The sequence below is a fragment of the Neoarius graeffei genome, chromosome 13 (genome assembly GCF_027579695.1).
Source record: "Neoarius graeffei isolate fNeoGra1 chromosome 13, fNeoGra1.pri, whole genome shotgun sequence".
Taxonomy (NCBI): domain Eukaryota; kingdom Metazoa; phylum Chordata; class Actinopteri; order Siluriformes; family Ariidae; genus Neoarius; species Neoarius graeffei.
This window is the reverse complement of record NC_083581.1, coordinates 44814106-44836186: the sequence shown is the minus strand read 5'-3', so window position 1 is coordinate 44836186 and position 22081 is coordinate 44814106. Positions and strand designations below refer to the sequence as shown.

The following is a 22081-nucleotide window of genomic DNA, read 5'->3' as shown; positions in this document are numbered from 1 at the left end:
ATCTAATCTAATCTAATCTAATCTAATCTAATCTAATCTGTAGCCGCTTATCCTGTTCTACAGGGTCGCAGGCAAGCTGGAGCCTATCCCAGCTGACTACGGGCGAGAGGTGGGGTACACCCTGGACAAGTCACCAGGTCATCACAGGGCTGACACATATAGACAAACAGCCATTCACACTCACATTCACACCTACGGTCAATTTAGAACCACCAATTAGGCTAACCTGCATGTCTTTGGACTGTTGGGGAAACCGGAGCACCTGGAGGAAACCCACGCAGACACGGGGAGAACATGCAAACTCCACACAGAATGGCCCTCGCCGGCTGCTGGGCTCAAACCCAGGACCTTCCTGCTGTGAGGCAACAGTGCTAACCACTAAACCACCGTGCTGCCCCCATAACCATAATAAAGAATAAAATATGAATAAGACTATACAGATAAATATTATCCAAAAGTTTAAAATGTAAACTGTAAATGGGGTGGCACAGTGACAACGTCTAGTTTGCACTTTAGCCACAGTAACAGTGCTGGGGGTGGAGTTTATTTATAAGTATCAGCCTTGCTGAAGCACCCCAGATCACCAATCCTCCACCAAATTTCACAATGGGTGCGAGACACTGTGGCTTGTAGGCCTCTCCTGGTCTCTGTCTTACCATTAGATGACCAGGTGATGGGAAAAGCTGAAAATTGGATTCATCAGAGAAGATGACTTTCCTCCAGTCCTCTACAGCCAAATCCTTATGGTCTTTAGCAAACCTCAGCCTGGCTCTTTACTTCTCATTGATTAAGGGCTTTTTTCTAGCTTTGCATGACTTCAACCCCACCCAGAGGAGACTGTTGCAAACCGTCCTTGCCATGCACTTAACCCCAGCTGCCATTTGCCATTCTTTTTGTAGGTCACTTGATGTCATCCTATGGTTGTTGAGTGACACTCAAAGGAGTTGATCATCCCAATCAGTGGAGAGTTGTTTTCGCCCTCTGCCAGTCTGTAACTTTGTTTTCCCCAACGTCTGCTGCTTGATCTTATTCTTAAGAACTGCCATCTTTGAAATTTTGAGGATGGAAGCAACCTGACGCTCACTATATCCCTCTGCCAGTAAAACCATAACTGATCCCTTCTTTTTCTCACTCAATTCTTTTCTTTTTATCTCTTTTGGCATGATGAATAGATATTTTTGCATTCCAATTAAATTTAAGGTGCTACTAGCACTGTTTTTGCCATCCAAGCTGGTCCTACTGCAAGAGAATAGTGATGACCACAGCAGTGGTTTTGATATTTTTCCTCATTAAATAAGATTTGGTTCAGGTGATCACCTATTCAGTACCTCATTAAGTGAAATGTGGTGTGTTTGTCTTGGAATTCCAGCACAGACACTGGAATTAAACGGCTGCCATACATAGAGATGCTGATTTAAGAAAAAATTGAAGTGGTCTCAGTTTTTTCCAGAGCTGTATATATTTAGGCACTGCCTAAAAGCAGAGTGTAAAATGTGTTAGTAAATAATACCACATTATTTTTTAAAAAGCAAGTTAAAAATAAGCACTGGATAAAAACCCATCTATCTTATGTAAATAAAATACACATTTCGTTGTCTGATAGTGAAGTGTTTATGAGATACATCACCTTGCAATTATAGTTGGGTTCCCTGTGGTCACAAAAGCCATTAAAAATCAAGTCAGTGCTTTACCATATTCTCAGCTTTGCTCTGCTATAAATCCTGACAGATCATTGACATTACTATTTAGATTTTTCTGATGTAGGTTTTTTCATGTCTTGGTGAGTCAGCTGGTTTGGATATCATTTTGAGGATCTGACCCGCCAGCTGGGGGTCAGTTGGGAGGTCTGCCATGGCTACTATGGTTATGGTGTGCACATCACCATTTTCTCATATTACATTACGTTACAGGCATTTAGCAGACGCTCTTATCCAGAGTGACGTACAACATACCCAGAGCAGCCTGGGGAGCAGTTAGGGATTAGGTGCCTTACTCAAGGGCACTTCAGCCATTCCTGCTGGTCCAGGGAATTGAACTAGTGACCTTTTGGTCTCAAAGCTCCTTCTCTCACCATTAGGCCATGACAACATTAGCCCAAATGACACACCGACTAGTGATTTTCTGTATAAAAATGTGTGTTTTGTTATTTTTGTATGCAACTTTATACTAATACATGCAGAGAATTATGCATGTGTGTTGATGGCACACTTTCTGTGAATGAGATTGGCTCTGCATATCCATCTTTGAGCATTACTTTCTCCTCTTCCCACCAAAACTAAAATGAGGACTTTTGTCTTTATCTCATTTCTCTAAAAATGCAACGTCACCATTTGAATTAGACCCTGGGGTTTTCTTTATTTTCATGAAAACCTCTGTGTTCATCTATGGAACAACAACAACAACAACAATAACAAGAGATGTTAGCCAAATGCTAATCAGTCTGAGACTTTTTTTTTTTTTGCTTTGCCACTGAATTAATCAGAGTAAACACACTTCTCACATCTGTCTTTATTGAGATTGGATATGAAACCACTGAGCTGTATTCCATAAAACCTTTTTTTCTTTGAGCTCTTGAGGAAAGAAAGCAATTTTGTTTCCAGTTCCTGCCCAGAACCATCACAGTGTCCCTGAATGACCGACACAGATTATATTTTATTTTTGTACAAACTCTGTACTGAGTGGTGCAGAATTCCTCAAAGTTGGTCCAATGTCAAATAACATAAGGAGTTCTTCAAAACATTCACTCCTTGACAGGAAGTTGGAGAGTTTTCCTGAGTAAGACCAGGTCTGGATTTTCTGGGTGTGAATGTGCAGCTTTACCCAGTGTTCTCTCCAGCATGTTCAAAGTTGCTTGTATTACTGAACCGTTACTGTTGTTGCTTGTGTTCATGGTCAGGCTAGCATTTTCTGAAGCTCTGGTGAGAAACAGTAAATGTATAGCCTACAGACCACTATAAAATCTGTATGTACCACTTTTTTTTTTAAAGTTTGATTTACATGTAACATGCCAGATTTCAGAATAACTATTCAAATATCACTCTGTATCTGAAATTGCAGCTTCGTGTTGCACAGATACACAACAGAATGAACAATCGTCTGTCACTTTGTACGCTAAGTATAAACAGAAATGAAAATTCTGTGAGACTTTTTTTTGTTAGTGATCATTTCGTTTACAGAAAAGCTTTTGGTGTACAATGCATACCCACAGGAAGAGTGGAGAGTTAACTTCCTGTTTACAGAGATTCTACATCCTGTGTTTTTGAGAAAACACTTTACGTGCAGACAAACACAAAAAAGCTCCATGAACACAAAGAAGAACATGATCGCTTTGCAGCTCAATCCTATTTTGTTTGTGCGTTAGTGTAGTAAGAACAAGAAGAGTTCCTGAACCTAGCACACAGAAGCATGCACAATAAAACATCCCAACAGCACATTAAAAAGCTTTTAGTGGGTAGTAAATCCATTAGACATGTTTAAAAAAATAAAAAGTGTATGTGTGTGCATCTGTCGAAGTACATGTGTTTGCTTAATCTAATACTAATCCTTCTCAGTATACTCTAAACTTAAAGGTTCTGACTGCAAAGTTGAATTCTGAGCAAAATGTTCTATGTCTATTACTGCTGGAGTTTCAAGATGTTGCAATGCAGCATACACCATGTACCCTATGTGTAAATGGTTTGCCGAGATAAACGATTCCGAAAATTACTGAAGCAAACAAGAAGCGTATTTGACCTACTATTAACCAAAACAAGTTGTCATGGGCAAACATGACAGACTCCGCTCTCCTGTCAGCTAAAAGCCAGTGGAAAAGAAAAGGAAACCCTGCCTAATGAGTGCAACTGCAAGATAGAGCAAGGTTAGATGACATTTTTCTGGACAGATAACTAAATCATTCTAACTAGTGCTTAGCTATCTTAGCCTTAGAATGCATGGGCTCGACTCCACGCGAGTGAGTATGGAGTTATAGGGGCCCTTCATGTGATGTCATCGTAACTGCGGATTTGTTTATCCGGCCAAGCTTTGTGTTGGACAACGACCGGCACAAGTGTACGCGAGTGATTGTAAGCCCAATTCAGTGCATCTACAGATAAACTTGTAGAAGTTACATCTAAAAGAACAATGCCAGAAACCTGTAGTGTTTTTGGATGTAATAACAGACGTGGAGATAAGCCTGGTTTAACGTTTCACGACTTCCCAGAGAACCCAGAAAGATGAGAAAAATGGCAAGCTGCAGTAAAATGGGACACCAACAAAACATCCCCATGTGTGTGTAGAACATTTTATATCAGGTTAGTATGAAAGCTCTGTGCAACATTAAAATGTATACAGTGTCTTGCAAAAGTATTCATCCCCCTTGGTGTTTGTCCTGTTTTGTCGCATTACAAACTGGAATTAAAATGGATTGTTGGAGGGTTAGCACCATTTGATTTACACAACATGCCTAGCACTTTAAAGGTGCAGATTATATATTTTTTTAATTGTAACACAAAAAATAATTAAGGTGAAAAAACAGAAATTTGGAGTGTGCATAGGTATTCGTCCCCTTTCATATAAAACCCCTAAATAAGAGCTGGTCCAACCAATTCACTTCACAAGTCACATAATTAGTTGATTAAGATCCACCTGTGTGCAATCAAAGTGTCACATGATGTCTGTATAAATCAACCTGTTCTGGAAGGACTCTGACTCTGTAACACTACTAAGCAAGCAACATGAAAACCAAGGAGCACTCCAAACAGGTCAGAGACGAAGTTGTGAAGAAGTACAGATCAGGGTTGGGTTATAAAAAAAAATATCCCAAACTTTGAATATCCTATGGTGCACCATTAAATCCATTATAGCAAAATGGAAAGAATATGGCACCACTACAAACTTGACAAGAGAAGGCTGCCCACCAATACTCACAGACCGGGCAATGAGGGCATTAATCAGAGATGCAACAAAGACACCAAAGATAACATTGAAGGAGCTGCAAAGATCCACAGCGGAGATGGGAGTATCTGTCCATAGGACCACTTTAAGCCATATACTCCACAGAGCGGGTCTTTATGGAAAAGTGACCAGAAAAAAGCCAGTGCTTGAAGAAAAAAAAAAGAAAACACGTTTGGAGTTTGCCCAAAAGCATGTGGCAGACTCCCCAAACACATGGAAAAAGATTCTCTCGTCAGATGAGACTAAAATTGAACTTTTTGGCCACCATGGGAGATGCCATGTGGGGTGCAAACCCAACACTTCCCATCACTCTGAGAACACCATTCCTACAGTGAAGCATGGTGGTGGCAGCATCATGCTGTGGGGATGTTTATCATCTGCAAGGACAGGAAAGCTGGTCCGGATTGAAGGAAAGATGGATGGCACCAGTGGCGGCTGGTAGTCTTTCAAACAGGGGAGGCTGGTTGGTTACGATATTTCCAGATTTTAAAAGAAAAAACACATCAGTTTTGCCCATACTCTTGCCTCTGATCTGGCTGATTGTTGGCAGGGTCACAAACTGTGAAATAACAGGTTCTTTTGGCCTATTAGCCTACTGTCCAATATACATGATGGTGGTGTTGGGGGGGAGGGGTATATTTTAACATTTTATATTTTAAATTTGTGGCATGTTGTTTAAAAATTGACCTCGGCTGTGTTTTTGTTTAAAAATGTTTTCCAAATTGTAGCTGTGTTTAATTCATATCCAGAAAAACATATATTCCAATATAATATACTCAGCATAAACATTTTAAATAGATTCTATATTTTTGGTCCATCCATGACATATTACTAAAGTAGCCTATTTACTGTTGTTGATGTGGGTCACTTGCTGTTAGCCAATTCACTTTCTCGTACCAGGAGAGCTGAAAGGAACGAGTATTATTCCCTACCTTTTTCACCAAGTCAATTTGAGGCGTTGCTCTACCCTGCTCTTTAATTTTTATTTTTTCCTCGAAAGGAAGACTGGCAAATGGCTTCACCAAAATTAAATCAGCAATGCTTGGCCTCCGTGCGCAGCTTTCTTGCTAGCTGACTAGCCCCCTCAAGTTCAGTCACTCAAATAAATGAAATCTCTGGAACTAAGATAGCAAACTTGACAACACTATATTTACACTTTATTTACAATGAAAATATATACAAACTAAAAAAGCTGGTAGAAACCGTATGTAATGAATGAAATTGAAATGTAAGCCGATCTCTTACAATACACCACAGCACTTGCGAATCCGCATGGGACTGAACTGATGTTGCCAGATACTGCTGACGTTATCCAGCCCAAAATATGTTCAAAACCCACCAAAATGCACTTAAAACCTCCCAATCTGGCAACACTGTACCGCTGCCTGTCTATAGTTGAGAAACGAGCTGTCAATCAAAGAAAATATCCGGCCGCTTTCACCAATCACCAGTCTCCTCACGGAAACTGCCATGTCCCTCCCATGTGAGGCTCGGAGTCCGTGGGCAGGCGTTTTCGCAGTATTTGTCCAATAACTGTCTTGCATTTTGAGACTGAAAAGCGCATAGCTCCCAAATGCCATTGAAGTCCATTGAGGCTGGGAGTCTGTGAGACTCCGTGGGTGGGCATTTTCGCAGTATTTGTCCAATAATCGTCTTGCATTTTGAGATTGACAAGCACATAGCTCCCAATCCACTGAGGCTGGGCTGCATCGCGCTGTCACGAGGGGGAAAAACTCACGCACACATTAGGCGAACTGGGGAAAGTTATAACGGAATGATTTCGCACTGTAGTTGGGTTGAGCACATACTGTATATTTCTATGATTCTGGATCTGAAATAGCAATGTTATAAGGTTGGCTATAACATAAGCCTAGCACAATTCATCCTACACGATGTTCGTCATTTTTAGAGGAGGCTGAGCCTCCCTCGTTGTCTTAGAGCAATCGCCCGTGGATGGCACTGAATACAGGGTGATTCTGGAGGAAAACCTGTTTGAGTCAGTCAGAGGTTTGAGACTGGAACGAACGTTCACATTCCAGCAAGACAATGACCCTAAACATACTGTTAAAGCTACACTGGAGTGGTTTAAAGGGAGACATTTAAATGTCTTGGAATGGCCTAGTCAAAGCCCAGAGCTCAATCCAATTGAGAATCTGTGGCATAACATGAAGATTGCTGTACACCAACACAACCCATCTAACTTGAAGGAGTTGGAGCAGTTTTGCCTTGAAGAATGGGCAAAAATCCCAGTGGCTAGATGTGCTAAGCTAATAGAGACATACCCCAAGAGACTTATAGCTGTAATTGCAGCAAAAGGTGGCTTTACAAACTATTGACTTTGGGGGGGTGAATACCTAGCCACACTCCAGATTTCTGTTTTTTCACCTTAATTCTCGTCTCGTCTTGTCTTCATCTGCTTATCCGGGGCCGGGTCGCAGAGGCAGCAGTCTGAGCATGGAAGCCCAAACTTCCCTCTCCCCAGACACCTCGGCCAGCTACTCGGGAAGAGTAGTTCCCAGGCCAGCCGAGAGACATAGTCCCTCCAGCGTGTCCTGGGTCTTCCCTGGGGCCTCCTCCCAGGGGACATGCCTGGAACACCTCCCCAGGGAGGCATCCAGGAGGCATCCAAAAGAGATGCCCGAGCCACCTCAGCTGATTCCTTTCGATCTGGAGGAGCAGCGGCTCTACTCCGAGCTCCTCCCGAGTGACTGTGCTTCTCACCCTATCTCTAAGGGAGCGCCCAGCCACCCTGCGAAGGAAACTCATTTCAGCCGCTTGTATCTGCGATCTTATTCTTTTGGTCATTACCCAAAGCTCATGACCATAGGTGAGAGTTGGAGCGTAGATTGACCGGTAAATCGAGAGCTTCGCCTTTTGGCTCAGCTCCTTCTTCACCATGACGGACTGGTAAAGCGACCGCATCACTGCGGAGGCTGCACCGATCCACCTGTCGATCTCATGCTCTATCCTTCCCTCACTCGTGAACAAGATCCCGAGATACTTAAACTCCTCCACTTGAGGCAGAACTTCTCTACCAACCTGGAGAGGGCAAGCCACCCTTTTCCAGTCGAGAACCATGGCCTCTGACTTGGAGGTGCTGATTCTCATCCCAGCCACTTCACACTTGACTGCAAACCGCCCCAGTGCATGCTGAAGGTCCTGTTTTGAAGAAGCCAACAGGACAACATCATCTGCAAAAAGCAGAGATGAAATCCTGTGGTTCCCAAACAGGATTCCTTCCGGCCCCTGGCTGCGCCTAGAAATTCTGTCCATAAAGATTATGAACAGAACCGGTGACAAAGGGCAGCCCTGCCAGAGTCCAACATACACTGGGAACAGGTCTGACTTACTGCCGGCAATGCGAACCAGACTCCTGCTCCGTTCGTACAGGGACCGGACAGCCCCCGAACGAGCCCCCAAAGAGCCCCGAACCCCATACTCCCGAAGCACCCCCCACAGAATACCACAAGGGACACAGTCAAATGCCTTCTCCAAATCCACAAAGCCCATGTGGACTGGTTGGGCAAACTCCCATGAACCCTCGAGCACTCTATGAAGGGTATAGAGCTGGTCCAGTGTTCCATGACCAGGACGAAAACTACATTGTTCCTCCTGGATCCGAGGTTCAACTATTGGCTGAATTCTCCTCTCCAGTACCCTGGAGTAAACCTTCCCGGGGAGGCTGAGAAGTGTGATTCTTCTATAATTGGAGCACACTCTCCGGTCTCCTTTCTTAAAAAGACTGACCACCACCCCGGTCTGCCACTCCAGAGGCACTGTCCCTGACCGCCACACGATGTTGCAGAGGCATGTCAGCCAAGACAGCCCCACAACATCCAGAGACTTGAAATACTCAGGGCAGGTCTCATCCACCCCCGGTGCCTTGCCACCGAGGAGCTTGCAAACCACCTCAGTGACTTTGGCTTGGGTAATGGACGAGTCCACCTCTGAGTCATCAGCCTCCGCTTCCTCAATGGAAGATGTGACGGTGGGATTGACGAGATCCTCGAAGTATTCCTTCCACTGCCCAACAATGTCCCCAGTCGAGGTCAACAGCTCCCCACCCGCACTGTAAACAGTGTTGGCAGAGTACTGCTTCCCCCTCCTGAGGCGCCGGACGGTTTGCCAGAATTTCTTCGAGGCCGACCGATAGTCCTCCTCCATGGCCTCACTGAACTCTTCCCAGTTCCGAGTTTTTGCCTCCGCAACTGCCCGAGCTGCAGCACGCCTGGCCTGCCGATACCTGTCAGCTGCCTCAGGAGTCCCGGAGGCCAACATGGCCCGATAGGACTCCTTCAGCTTGACGGCATCCCTTACTTTCGGTGTCCACCACCGGGTTCGGGGATTGCCGCCACAACAGGCACTGGAGACCTTGCGGCCACAGCTCTGAATAGCTGCGTTGACAATGGAGGCAGAGAACATAGTCCACTCAGACTCAATGTCCCCCACCTCCCTCGGAAGCTGGGAGAAGCTCTCCCAGAGGTGGGAGTTAAAGACCTCCCCGACAGAGTGCTTGGCTAGATGTTCCCAGCAGACCCTCACCATACGTTTGGGCCTGCCAGGTCTGTCCGGCTTCCTTCTCTGCCAGCGGATCCAACTCACCACCAGGTGCTGATCAGTTGACAGCTCAGCCCCTCTCTTCACCCGAGTGTCCAAGACATATGGCTGGAGATCAGATGAAACGACAACAAAGTCGATCATCGACCTCCGACCTAAGGTGTCCTGGTGCCATGTGCACTTATGGACACCCCTATGCTCGAACATGGTGTTCATTATGGACAAACCGTGACTAACACAGAAGGCCAATAACAAAACACCACTTAATTATTGTTTAATTATTGTCTCATCTCATTCATCTCATTATCTCTAGCCACTTTGTCCTTCTACAGGGTCGCAGACAAGCTGGAGCCTATCCCAGCTGACTATGGGCGAAAGGCGGGGTACACCCTGGACAAGTCGCCAGGTCATCACAGGGCTGACACATAGACACAGACAACCATTCACACTCACATTCACACCTACGGTCAATTTAGAGTCACCAGTTAACCTAACCTGCATGTCTTTGGACTGTGGGGGAAACCAGAGCACCTGGAGGAAACCCACGCGGACACGGGGAGAACATGCAAACTCCGCACAGAAAGGCCCTCGCCGGCCACGGGGCTCGAACCCAGACCTTCTTGCTGTGAGGTGACAGGGCTAACCACTACACCACCGTGCCGCCCCGTTTAATTATTGTGTCACAAAAAAAAAACAATTTGCACCTTTAAAGTGGTACGGTAGGCATGTTGTGTAAATTAAACAGTGCTAACCCCCTAAAATCCATTTTAATTCCAGCTTGTAATGCGACAACAGGACAAACACCAAGGGGGATGAATACTTTTGCAAGACACTGTATCTGGATGTGGGCTTTGGATAAGATATATTTTATTAGACCTAATGCTTGGCTAGACTAGCAGCATGTTTGTGTACTGATAATGTAGACGAGGTTAAACACCATAAAATATGCTAGATCTAGGCCCTGGCTCGTTTATTACTATTAGAAGTCCATGTTTGAGCTTACCTTTGTCATAATAAGGTATTTTTATTTATCGGGAATTTCCCATAACATTCCGGCATGCACGAAAGCTGCCTCGAAATATTGATAGGCATCTGTACTTTTGTCTGCCTTTAGCATCTCCAGTGTATTTAGAAATCCCAAATACTAACCAGTTCAGGATGTTGTCATGTTTCAAATCCAGTAGCTGGTTGCTGAACACTTTTCAAGTGGAATAAATACATTTGTTGGTAAATTAAGAACAAGAAGAAGAAACCTATATTTTTGTCAGATGTACACTCAAATACAGCAAAATTCCTCCTCTCAGGGTTGTCTAGAAAGTCGGAGGTAGCCGGCTAAAAAAAAGTAGTAGATGGCTCTGGAATTTGTGGCGGTAAAGCTGCCACAGCATGGGGCATGGGGTCTGGGCACATGGTCCCCCAGAAAATTTTGAAATTGACATGCATTCTGGTGCATTCTCAGCTAATAAATTACTAACCATTTCCCTGTAAAATACTTGCAAAATATGCATGAAATTTCCCTCCAGATGTCTGTGTGCTTGACTTTCTCAGTTATCCTCTGTTGTATGCTGCCTGGCTCTGTAACATAACTACATGGTGAGCTTATTTTGTGCATGTGTAATTGATGTGCTTCTGGTGTGGTATTGTGTATTGTATAGTTTTAATTTCAGCATAAATATTTATACACAATTAGTTATTTGTGCTTGCACTTTATAAGTATGAAGCCTTAGCTAAGGGACCAGATATCTCTATGGGAACTTAAGCACTCTGGGTAGCTTCTGGGTATGAAAATAACAATTCTCAGATATGAAAATATTAATTATAATTTATATGTACAAACCTGCAGAAAACATAGACTTTACATTTATTTGGCCCATGGAAGGTTTTAGCTTCTTATTCAGTGGCATTTTGTGAAAACCAAGCGAAATCATCTGCAACAACCACCAACTGCGTCTTTACCATCTGCTATGGCATGGTCACGTGGTCCGGCTCAGCCAATCAGAGTGTGAGAATCGATTTACAGATATGGTGTTGTTTCCGGTTATACTAGACCCGAGTTGAAGACAATTTCGTGGTGAAATAATTGGATTTGCAGCAAATTATGGGTAGCAGAGACGATATAAGTCACTTGAACATTGAAAGGCAATTGTTTTTCTGGGATCGAGTAGCTGGTGCAGACTGTCTGTGTACGCATTATACTGTATAATATACATTTTTAATCATCACAGTGTTTTCTGTGTGCTGCCATCTTGATGTGACCCAGTTCTATAGTTATGCTAATTAGTTAAAGCTCCTTATGTTCGGCTGTTTCCATGAAGCCATACTGTTTACCTCAAGAGGGAGGAAAACGGTCCTAAAACAGAGGAAAGCAACCCTCAGCACATCAAAATGATCACATTTCGTCCACATGATATTGTTCTTGCAAGACATAGGAAAATGCCATGCACAATAAAAAAATTTTTAAATTTCAGATGATTTTGCAATCAGCACCTTTAAATGTTCATCTTTATTCTAATATTTGCTCTGATCTAATCAAATCCTAATCTCTATGATAATCTAATTGTAATATACTCTTTCATGTTTATGATGATATAATCCAGTGTTATTCTAGTCTCTACCTTTAACTTGTACCTCAACCTAAGCTAATACCAATTTTATCCTAATCTAATCCTAATATCCATCCATCCATTCCATCCATTATCTGAAACCGCTTATCCTGTACAGGGTTGCGGGCAAGCTGGAGCCTATCCCAACTGACTATGGGCGAGAGGCAGGGTACACCCTGGACAAGTCACCAGATCATCGCAGGGCTGACACAGGGCTGACACAGTGCGTTTACATGCACATAGAGAAAATCGAATTTCTGCCGTTGCTCGTCTGAAATCGAAGTTCTAAATGGCATGTAAACACCTTAGCTAGGCTGAAATTGAACCGAACTTGATTTCTCGCAATCGAGCTACACGACCTAGATTATGCGATTTCTGCCGAGCTACTTAGTGTATGTAAACCCTATCAAGATACGTATTCGATCTACTTACTTCAGCACTGCCCCTTCCGGAAGTGACGAGTGACGAGACCACAAGCGGGAAACACAACAGCCTCGGTCAGCATGACACGTCACCTAATGGCCCTTTTCCACTACCCTTTTTCAGCTCACTTCAGCTCGCTTCAGCTCACTTCAGCCCGACACGGCTCGCGTTTCGACTATCAAAAAACAGCACGACTCAGCTCGCTTCAGCCCTGCTTAGCCCCTAAAACTCGCACCGTTTTGGAGTGGGGCTGAAGTGAGCCAAACCGTGCCGAGTGAGGCTGGGGGCGTGAGCAGACACTCCCCTGTGCACTGATTGGTGAGGAGGAGTGTCCTCACATGCCCACACATGCCCTGCGAGCACGCTGGGATCTGTAAACACCATAAACCCGGAAGAAGGAGAATTACGAATTACAAGAATTTCTGAAGCCTTATGTGCCTCGCCTCATCTATACGCTCTTGCCAGTATCTGTTGGCGTTGTCGGTGACAACAAGCCACAGCACCAAGACCAGCAACACTAACGACTCCATGTCCTCCATGTTTATTGTTTACTATCCGGGTCGTGAGACTACCGCTTAAAAGCTCACTGATGTCACTGTTTGCGCTGCTTAACGACATCACGTAACATCCACCCACTTTCGCTAACTCCACCCAATGTATCCACCCACTTCCAGCCAGCACGGTTCAGCGCGGTTGTAGTCGAAATGCAACTCCAACAGCCCCGCTCAGCTCGACTCAGCACGGCACGGCTCAGCCCGACTCAGCCGCGTTTGTAGTGGAAAAGCGGCATTAGCCGCCCACTTTATTAGGAACACTTCTGTTCGTACATACAAACTACAAACACTTCTTAGAGTTTAGAGTTTATTTTTAAAAGGGACAGTGTACAAACTAGACCGGACAATTCCCCGGGGGAAATTGTGAGAGGATGCAGTGCGCAAAGCAATTCGGTCACGCATGTTTGCTGGCCGTGAATGTGTGACCTTCAATGATGTTTCAATGCAATGATCATGTGTGTGCTTGAGACAGCAGCCGTCATGAAGAAGAGCTATTCAAGAGCATAAACAAAGTGACTACAGGCGGAAATTAGCATGTACTGCTATAACCTGGGACAGACATCTGTCCTTACCACAAGGATAATGTTTAATTTGTGCACTGTCCCTTTTAAAAATAAAATAAACTCTAAACTCTAAGAAGTGTGTTTGTAGTTTGTATGTACGAACAGAAGTGTTCCTAATAAAGTGGGCGGCTAAGGTGAAGTGTCATGCCGACCGAGGCCGGTTTTTTTTTTTCACAAAAAAAAAGAAATTCACAAAATTCTTTCACAGTGAGCGCTAGAAGGGTCTCCTGAATAGACTGTGAGAGACTTTTCTGTCATGTTTATAATGGGTGTCAATGAGCTAAGTCACACAAGGTATGGAGTTTTCTACTGATTTTTATGAAGAACCAGGCCTCGAACAATGACAAATAACTCGACAACGGAAGCAGCTACTCACAAAATTCTTTCACAGTGAGCGCTAGAAGGGTCTCCTGAATAAACTGATGTAATTTTTTGTCTGTCGTGTTAAAAATAACGACACTAGAGCGATTTAAAAACGAGTGACTTTTCTCTCACGTTTATAATGGGTGTCAATGAGCTAAGACACACAAGGTCTTGAATTTTGTGCTGTGTTTTACGAAGGACCAGGCCTCGAACCATGACAAATAACTCGACAACGGAAGCTGCTATTCACAAAATTCTTTCACAGTGAGTGCTAGAAGGGTCTCCTGAATAAAATGATGTATTTTTTTGTCTGTAGTCTTAAAAATAACGACACTAGAGCGATTTAAAAACGAGTGAATTGTCTCTCACGTTTATAATGGGTGTCAATGAGCTAAGACACACAAGGGCTGGAGTTTTCTACTGTTTTTTTATGAAGGACCAGGCCTCGAACAATGACAAATAACTCGACAACGGAAGCAGCTATTCACAAAATTCTTTCACACTGAGCGCCAGAAGGGTCTCCTGAATAAAATGATGTATTTTTTTCTCTGTAGTGTTAAAAATAAGGACACTAGAGCGATTTAAAAACGAGTGACTTTTCTCTCACGTTTATAATGGGAGTCAATGAGCTAAGACACACAAGGTCTTGAATTTTGTGCTGTGTTTTACCACGGACCAGGCCTCGAACAATGACAAATAACTCGACAACGGAAGTAGCTATTCACAAAATTCTTTCACAGTGAGCGCTAGAAGGGTCTCCTGAATAAAATGATGTATTTTTTTGTCTGTAGTCTTAAAAATAACGACACTAGAGCGATTTAAAAACGAGTGACTTTTCTCTCACGTTTATAATGTGTGTCAATGAGGGCTGTCAGCTGCCCTGTCCTCAGTTTGACGCTTGTCATTCAAAAACTGTAAATCATATCGTTTAGGTAGACACATTGTGTGAATCAGGACAAGTTTTCCTACTACTTTTGAGAAAATCATGTCTGTAGAGTGAAATTTGTGGCTGAAAACACAGTTTAAGCGAGAAAGTTTGAGCTTTATTTTCAACCTCTCTCCACTCTAAGTAAACGACCTTCACTGGTGTGTAACGCAATAGACACCCATTCAAAAGCCGGATTTTCTCCCAGAACCCACATGGCGTTTGAGCCGGGACTGATCCGAAAGTGTAGAACCTAGCAGAAAAGTTGAATGCCAGATCCACAGAGGAGAAGTTTTCCTACGTTTTAGAGTTTGAATCACGTCTCTAGGTGAAAGCATGCCAGAGCAGCGGATGTTTGAAAAAGTGCTTTTTTTTTCAATTAATTCCATAGAAATGAATGGGGGTTTTTTGGGCGATTTTTTCGCGACTACGTCGCGAAAAAATCGCAATCTGTAGAGAAAAGTAATAGCATAGCGAGTCCGATCGAGCTGCACGTTTTGATATATTGTTTGTCTGTGTGCGACGTACGATTATTGAGTTATTCGAAATCAAAATTTGCGTAGGAATAATAAGATTAAGCAGAAGAAGAAGAAGAAGAAGAAGAAGAAATACGTAGAAGAACAATAGTTGCAGTGCTTTGCACTGCAACCTATGGGCTCCCCTAGGGGAGCCCATAGGTTGCTGTGCTGCAGCACTGCATCCTAATTAAACATTATCCTTGTGGTAAGGACAGATGTCTGTACCAGGTTATAGCAGTACATGCTAATTTCCGCCTGTAGTCCCTTTGTTTATACTCTTGAATAGCTCTTCTTCATGACGACAACCGGAAGTGTACCAACATGATGGGGCGTGTAGCGCCACCTGTGGCTCGGGTGCACAATGCACCTCACTCAATAGCTCGATTTCACAGTATGCATGTAGGATTGGATTTCTCTGGCACCCCTGCTGGGACCCTTTGCTTGATTACCGACAGCAGCTCGATTTGGATGCGCATGTAAACGTACTGATAGAGACAAACAGCCATTCACACTCACATTCACACCTATGGTCAATTTAGAGCCACCAATTAGCTTAACCTGCATGTCTTTGGACTGTGGGGGAAACCGGAGCACCCGGAGGAAACCCACGCAGACACGGGGAGAACATGCAAACTCCACACAAAAAGGCCCTTGCCGGCCACTAGGCTCAAACCCAGGACCTTCTTGCTGTGAGGCAACAGTGCTAACCACTACACCACCATGCTGCCCCCAAATATCCACCTTGGTATAATTCAATCCTAACCTCTACCCTGTTATAATCAAATCCTCATCTCTACCCTGATCTAATCTAATCCTTATAAATACTGTATGTCTGTTTAACCAAATCCTTATCAAAGCCTGATGAAATCTAATCTAATGTCTATCCTGAACCGAGCTAATCCCAATATCTAACCAAGTCTAATCCTAATATACCCAACCTTCATACTGGTGTAAATCACTGGTTACAGTGGCATAGGGGGCAGGAATTGGAACTTCTGAGACTCTGAGAATGGAGCTTTGGAGCCCCGCATTTTAGGTTAAAGCTAACTAACCAACCAGTTGCATGCTAATTCTAGATTCACAACAGACAATGATACAGGAACACTAACAAACTGAGCAAAATACAGTACATCTGGGGGTCAGAGAAACTTGCAACTGCTGGATCACCTCACATTTACACACTTCAAGTTAAAATAAAGATGCTAATCAGAGTCATTGTTTCCCACAGACAGCATACACACATTTAATAGCTCAAAATGTTAGTCAAATACGTTATACCTGTTATTAAATGTTGCTGAGGGAACAAACACTATAGTGCCTACATATTTATAAAAATGTCATTATTTTCATTGGCAGAGAAATTTTCCACAGTCTGTCTGACATTTGTGTTCAACTCCCAGACATTTCTGGGAAAAAAGTTCTTTCCCATATCAGCGGAGCTCCTGGCTGAGTCGGTGTTATTATTTCAGTAATCACACATTGAACTGCTACTTCATGTCTGATTTCTCAACACACAAGCTGCATTTTTCTCTCATTCGCTCATGAAGGAAATGGTGCATAAGGCACTTATCTCTACAGTTTATGTTCATCATTTCATTCTTCAGTCCTTCTCTTATTTCCGTCTTTTATTTAATTCATGGCTCTGTGCTGCATCGTGTTGACCCTAAATACCAAAACTCTCCTCTTATATCAAAAATTGGCTTATATTTAAAGGAAAAGCCTTGGTGAAAACCGATCCCCCCTTGTTTTTATGTTACATCCATCTGTGAAGAATTAATCTTGTGGAAAACATCCAATATAAATCCATCTTATTCATGTGTGAGGTTGAAGTTATTTCAAAATTTTTTGCATTCGTTCTAATGTTATCGTTACTGTACAAACAACATACACTGAACAGTCCACATACAGTAAAGTGATAATCATTAAAATGGTGAAGGTTCCAGGAAGGAAATGTTTAGTTAACATTTATTGCAGGAGTCTCCAGTGTCACCGCTTTGTAAAAGTCAGTGTTAAGTTTGTAACCAAGTTTTCCAACATCTTTCAGACAGAAGAGTTTACACTTTACTGTTTTGTGGTAACACAACAAGCTGCATTTTTTGTCTATTAACTTAAAGAGAGGGCGGCACGGTGGTGTAGTGGTTAGCGCTGTCACCTCACAGCAAGAAGGTCCGGGTTCGAGCCCCGTGGCCGGTGAGGGCCTTTCTGTGCGGAGTTTGCATGTTCTCCCCGTGTCCACGTGGGTTTCCTCCGGGTGCTCCGGTTTCCCCCACAGTCCAAAGACATGCAGGTTAGGTTAACTGGTGACTCTAAATTGACCGTAGGTGTGAATGTGAGTGTGAATGGTTGTCTGTGTCTATGTGTCAGCCCTGCGATGACCTGGCGACTTGTCCAGGGTGTACCCCGCCTTTCGCCCGTAGTCAGCTGGGATAGGCTCCAGCTTGCCTGCGACCCTGTAGGACAGGATAAAGCGGCTAGAGATAATGAGATGAGATGAGAATGAACTTAGAGAGAGAGAGAGAGAGAGAGAGAAAAGAGAGTCTGGTGAGGGAATGACTGCTTATAGCTGCTATAACATAAGCGACAACAGCAATTAACTTACTTACACAACTTTAAAAGGATAAACATTATGATGTCATTCTTTAATAAATAAAACATTTTAATTGTTGACAAATAGCTGTCGTGTAAGAGGAATAAAACTCTTTAGCATTTGAAAAATGATCAACTTTGTGTGGGCAAACTACAAGTCCAAATCTCACTGACATTCAGTTAATTATCTAACTAATTTTTAATAACACTGCTGTAACATTTCCCTCAGTTGGTCTTCATTCTTCATTCTCCTTAACCTTGCAGAGTGTGTGAAGGAATGAGAGACAGATAATAAAGTTTAAATGAAGATAAATAAGGGTTTTCCTTCCAAATTATGACTCAGTGCTGAACTCAGAGGTTGTTCCAGGGGTCGGTTCATTTTTTTTTTTTAGTGTTAAAATGGAAAAGGGAGTAATATTGAATTAACATGGTGGCTCCCTTACACACTGAAAAGCTTCACTCAGCACGCACACACAAAACAAACTTCACTACAATTCACAACAGATCATTTGAGGCCTCAATCAGGCTGTGAATGAAAACGTTTGATTACAGGTCATGATATCACGATGTTACAGCAGAGACAGAATCTGATTATAAATCTGTGTCCTTACTCTGAACACACTCTACTGGACTGTACTTAACTAAAACTGATAAATAAAATATTATACATATTACTAAGGCCCTGTGATGACCTGGCGACTTGTCCAGGGTGTACCCCGCCTTCGCCCGTAGTCAGCTGGGATAGGCTCCAGCTTGCCTGCGACCCTGTACAGGATAAAGCGGCTAGAGATAATGAGATGAGAGATGAGACATATTACTAAGATGACAACTGATGACTTACTGTGAAATTATTTTGGGTTGGATTTGAAATACTATTCATTTTATTTGGAAAGCTCAAAAATCCACACATGAATACAGACATTCAGATTTTGCTGAACAATTATTGTGTAAATTGATATCGGAAATGTGCATGAATGTGCATGTGTCCTTTAAAGTAAATGTGTCCTTAACTTTTTTTTAATTATGCTCTGTGCATCTGTCCAAGATTTTGTTAGCAGGATCTCTCACTAACGAGTGGGTGAATATTTGTAGGATTTATATGGAATGATCATTGTAACCAGCAAATGAACTGATTAGAACTGATCTAAACAGGGCAAGATCAAATGTTATGAAATACTTTATGATAATACTTTCCTTCCTGTTTGAAGTAAGTTTCTGTTGGCAATAAGTTCTGCTTATGTTTGCTGGGTGGCATGGTGATGTAGTGGTTAGCACTGTTGCCTCACGGCAAGAAGGTTTTGGGTTCCAGCCCAGCAGCCGGTGGGGGTCTTTCTGTGTGGAGTTTGCATGTTCTCCCCATGTCTGTGTGGGTTTCTTCCGGGTGCTCCGGTTTCCCCCACAGTCCAAAGACATGCGGTTCGGTTAACATGGGGCGGCCTTGGCCTAAAGGTTCATCTGAATTGCCCTTGAGCAAGGCACCTAACCCCCAAACTGCTCCCCAGGTGCTGTAACATAGCTGCCTACTGCTCTGGGTATGTGTCTGTGCTCATCACTTGTGTCCTTTAAAGTAAATGTGTGTGTTCACTGCTTCAGATGGGTTAAATGCAGAGGAAGAATTTCATTGTGCTTAAATGATAAACAAAGGCTTCTTGCTTCTTGTTGTAGTAAAATACTGAGTGACAATTTTTATAGTAACAGCACCCAGAGTGTTTTATTCCTCTAATACCACAACAATTTGCCAAATATTATAATTTTCAATTTAATTAAGCAATATTGCACAAGTAAGAGTGTGGTTATACTGAATAGCCAATATATCAGAACTTTTATACAATTCTATTCTATAAACAATAAATTGATATTGAGTAAGTGATGGACACAATATGGCCAAAATGTTCCATTTGTATTTGCTCCATGAGCAGAAATAAATCACAAAGTAGCCACAATCACTTCATCACATGGCGACAAGCTAGCTAGCTCACAGAGATGTACATTCCTGTTAGAGGTGCTTCTGGCAAAATTAGCTTCTTTTTTCCTTTTCATGTTAAAATATGAAATCTCATCAGTTGAAGTCAAAAATTATATTCTTGAAAAGTATAGTTTGCCATATCTGCTGATGATGTCACTCACACTACTACAGTAACTGTTTCAAACTAGTGGAATTTTATGTGGTGAACACCAATAGGTGGAGTGATACAGCCAGTGCCGTTACAAGGAAACTCTTGGAACACCGCTCGACCAATCAAATTAGTGGACCATGGAGTTTTATTCCTATCTTTAATCAAGAGCGTGGCCTTTCAATTTCAGAGCAGTATTTATTAATTTCATTTTCAGATTTGGCAGTTGATGAAGGCCATTTCCTGAAGCGGCACTCCCACACCTGCTACCACTGCTACCAAGTTTTTCTGTCCAGTTTTTTGTCCCTGTTTTTGCCTGCCTGTTCTTTTGGATTGTCTCTTTTGCTACCTCTGCCTGGATTTCCCTTGTCCCTGTGTTCATCAGTTTTTGTGAAGATTTTTCTGTCCTGTTTTTTGTCCCTGATCGTGTCTACCTGCTCCTCTGTGTTTTTAACCTCCTGGCCTGTTTTTTGACTACCGATTTTTGCCTGAGCCCTACTGTACCTTTTGTCTTTCTGCCATCTACTTCATGAAAGAAGTTTTCTCTTTACACTGCCTGTTTTCTGAGTCTGCTCTTGGGTCCTCACTTCATCCCAGCTTGCCCCTCCTGACATTTTGTGCACTCATGAATCTTCTGCTCACAGATTTCTGCAGTCTCTCTTGGATTTTGTTGAAACAACCCTATCAAAATTCACCAACCAACAGAATGCAAGGTACCAAACTCTGGATTAAAGATAGGAATAAAACTCCATACTGGTCCAGAACTAACTGTTGTATGATAAAGCATGTCATACTTATTCTACATTTATAGTTACATTTAGTCTTGTGGCTCAAAACAAGTTAGATCCACATTATTCATGTTATCCCAGATATACATTACATGGCATTTAGCAGACGCTTTTATCCAGAGTGATGTGCAAAAGTCAGGGTACACGAAGTGCTGAACTTCTAGACAAGAAAGTTCTAGTGCCAACTGAACAAGTGGCAGCTGCCACTTGTTCAGTTGGCACTAGAACTTTCTTGTCTAGAAGTTCAGCACTTCGTGTACCCTGACTTTTGCACATCACTCTGGATAAAAGCGTCTGTTGTATTAATACTCAAACAGCCAAGGAAACAAACTAACCATATAAAGTATAACTAAATAGAGAACTAAAAACCACTTACCCCAGGCTAGACAATACACAGCTTGGGTTGGTCTAGACCAAAACACAGTTACACAGTGGGCAGGGAAGAAGGGGAGAGGTGCAGCCTGAAGAGGTGAGTCTTCAGTCTGCGCTTGAAGGTGGTCAGGGAGTCAGCAGTTCTGACCTCAATGGGAAGGTCATTTCACCAACGGGGAAGCAGGACAGACAGCAGTCTTGAGCGGGCTGAGCAGGAGAGGAGGAGGGGACAGGCAACCAGTAGTAGCAGTGCATAGGGATCTGTCTGGCGTGTCGGGGCGGATCAAACTCTGGAGGTATGCTGGCCCTAACCCCTTGAGAGCCTAGTAAAGCTATAGGTGAACAGTTGTTCCCTCGCCAGCCTCTTTTTCCCTCTCTTGAAGTTAATAATACAAACAACAACTACAAAAAACCCTCAGGTTGTCATGTTATTGAGAAACTACAAGGCGGAAATTCCCCCATATTGAAAGGCTCAAGTCTCGCAGACGTTCTGTAAGCTTAAAATGTAACCAACTATAAACAGTTATAAGGTGCATTGTTGAGGTCATTATTAATAAATTGTAATCATTGGCAAATTACTGTGGGAATCCTTTAACATACAAACTCAAACTACTCAATTCTAAAATGTATCTTTGTTGAGCTATATTATTAATATTGTTAGCAGTCACAATTAAAGGAATCTTAATTCAGACCTGAAGCAGTACACACACACACACACTTTCCACACCCTTGTGCATGTGTGACTCAAATAGTTCACGTTATGATTATTACAAATGAACAAAT

The 22081-nt window shown here is 42.8% G+C and overlaps 1 protein-coding gene across 1 annotated transcript in view; it reads right to left on the bottom strand.

Moving 5' to 3' along the window:
* LOC132896130 (inactive serine protease 35) overlaps positions 1 to 21374 on the bottom strand; it is a 33169-nt gene extending 11795 nt beyond the window's left edge. Inside the window, exon 1 of the mRNA XM_060936848.1 lies at positions 21303 to 21374. The gene's annotated coding sequence lies outside the window, so the exon portion shown is untranslated. The remainder of the gene's footprint in view (positions 1 to 21302) is intronic.
* Positions 21375 to 22081: the final 707 nt, after the last annotated feature.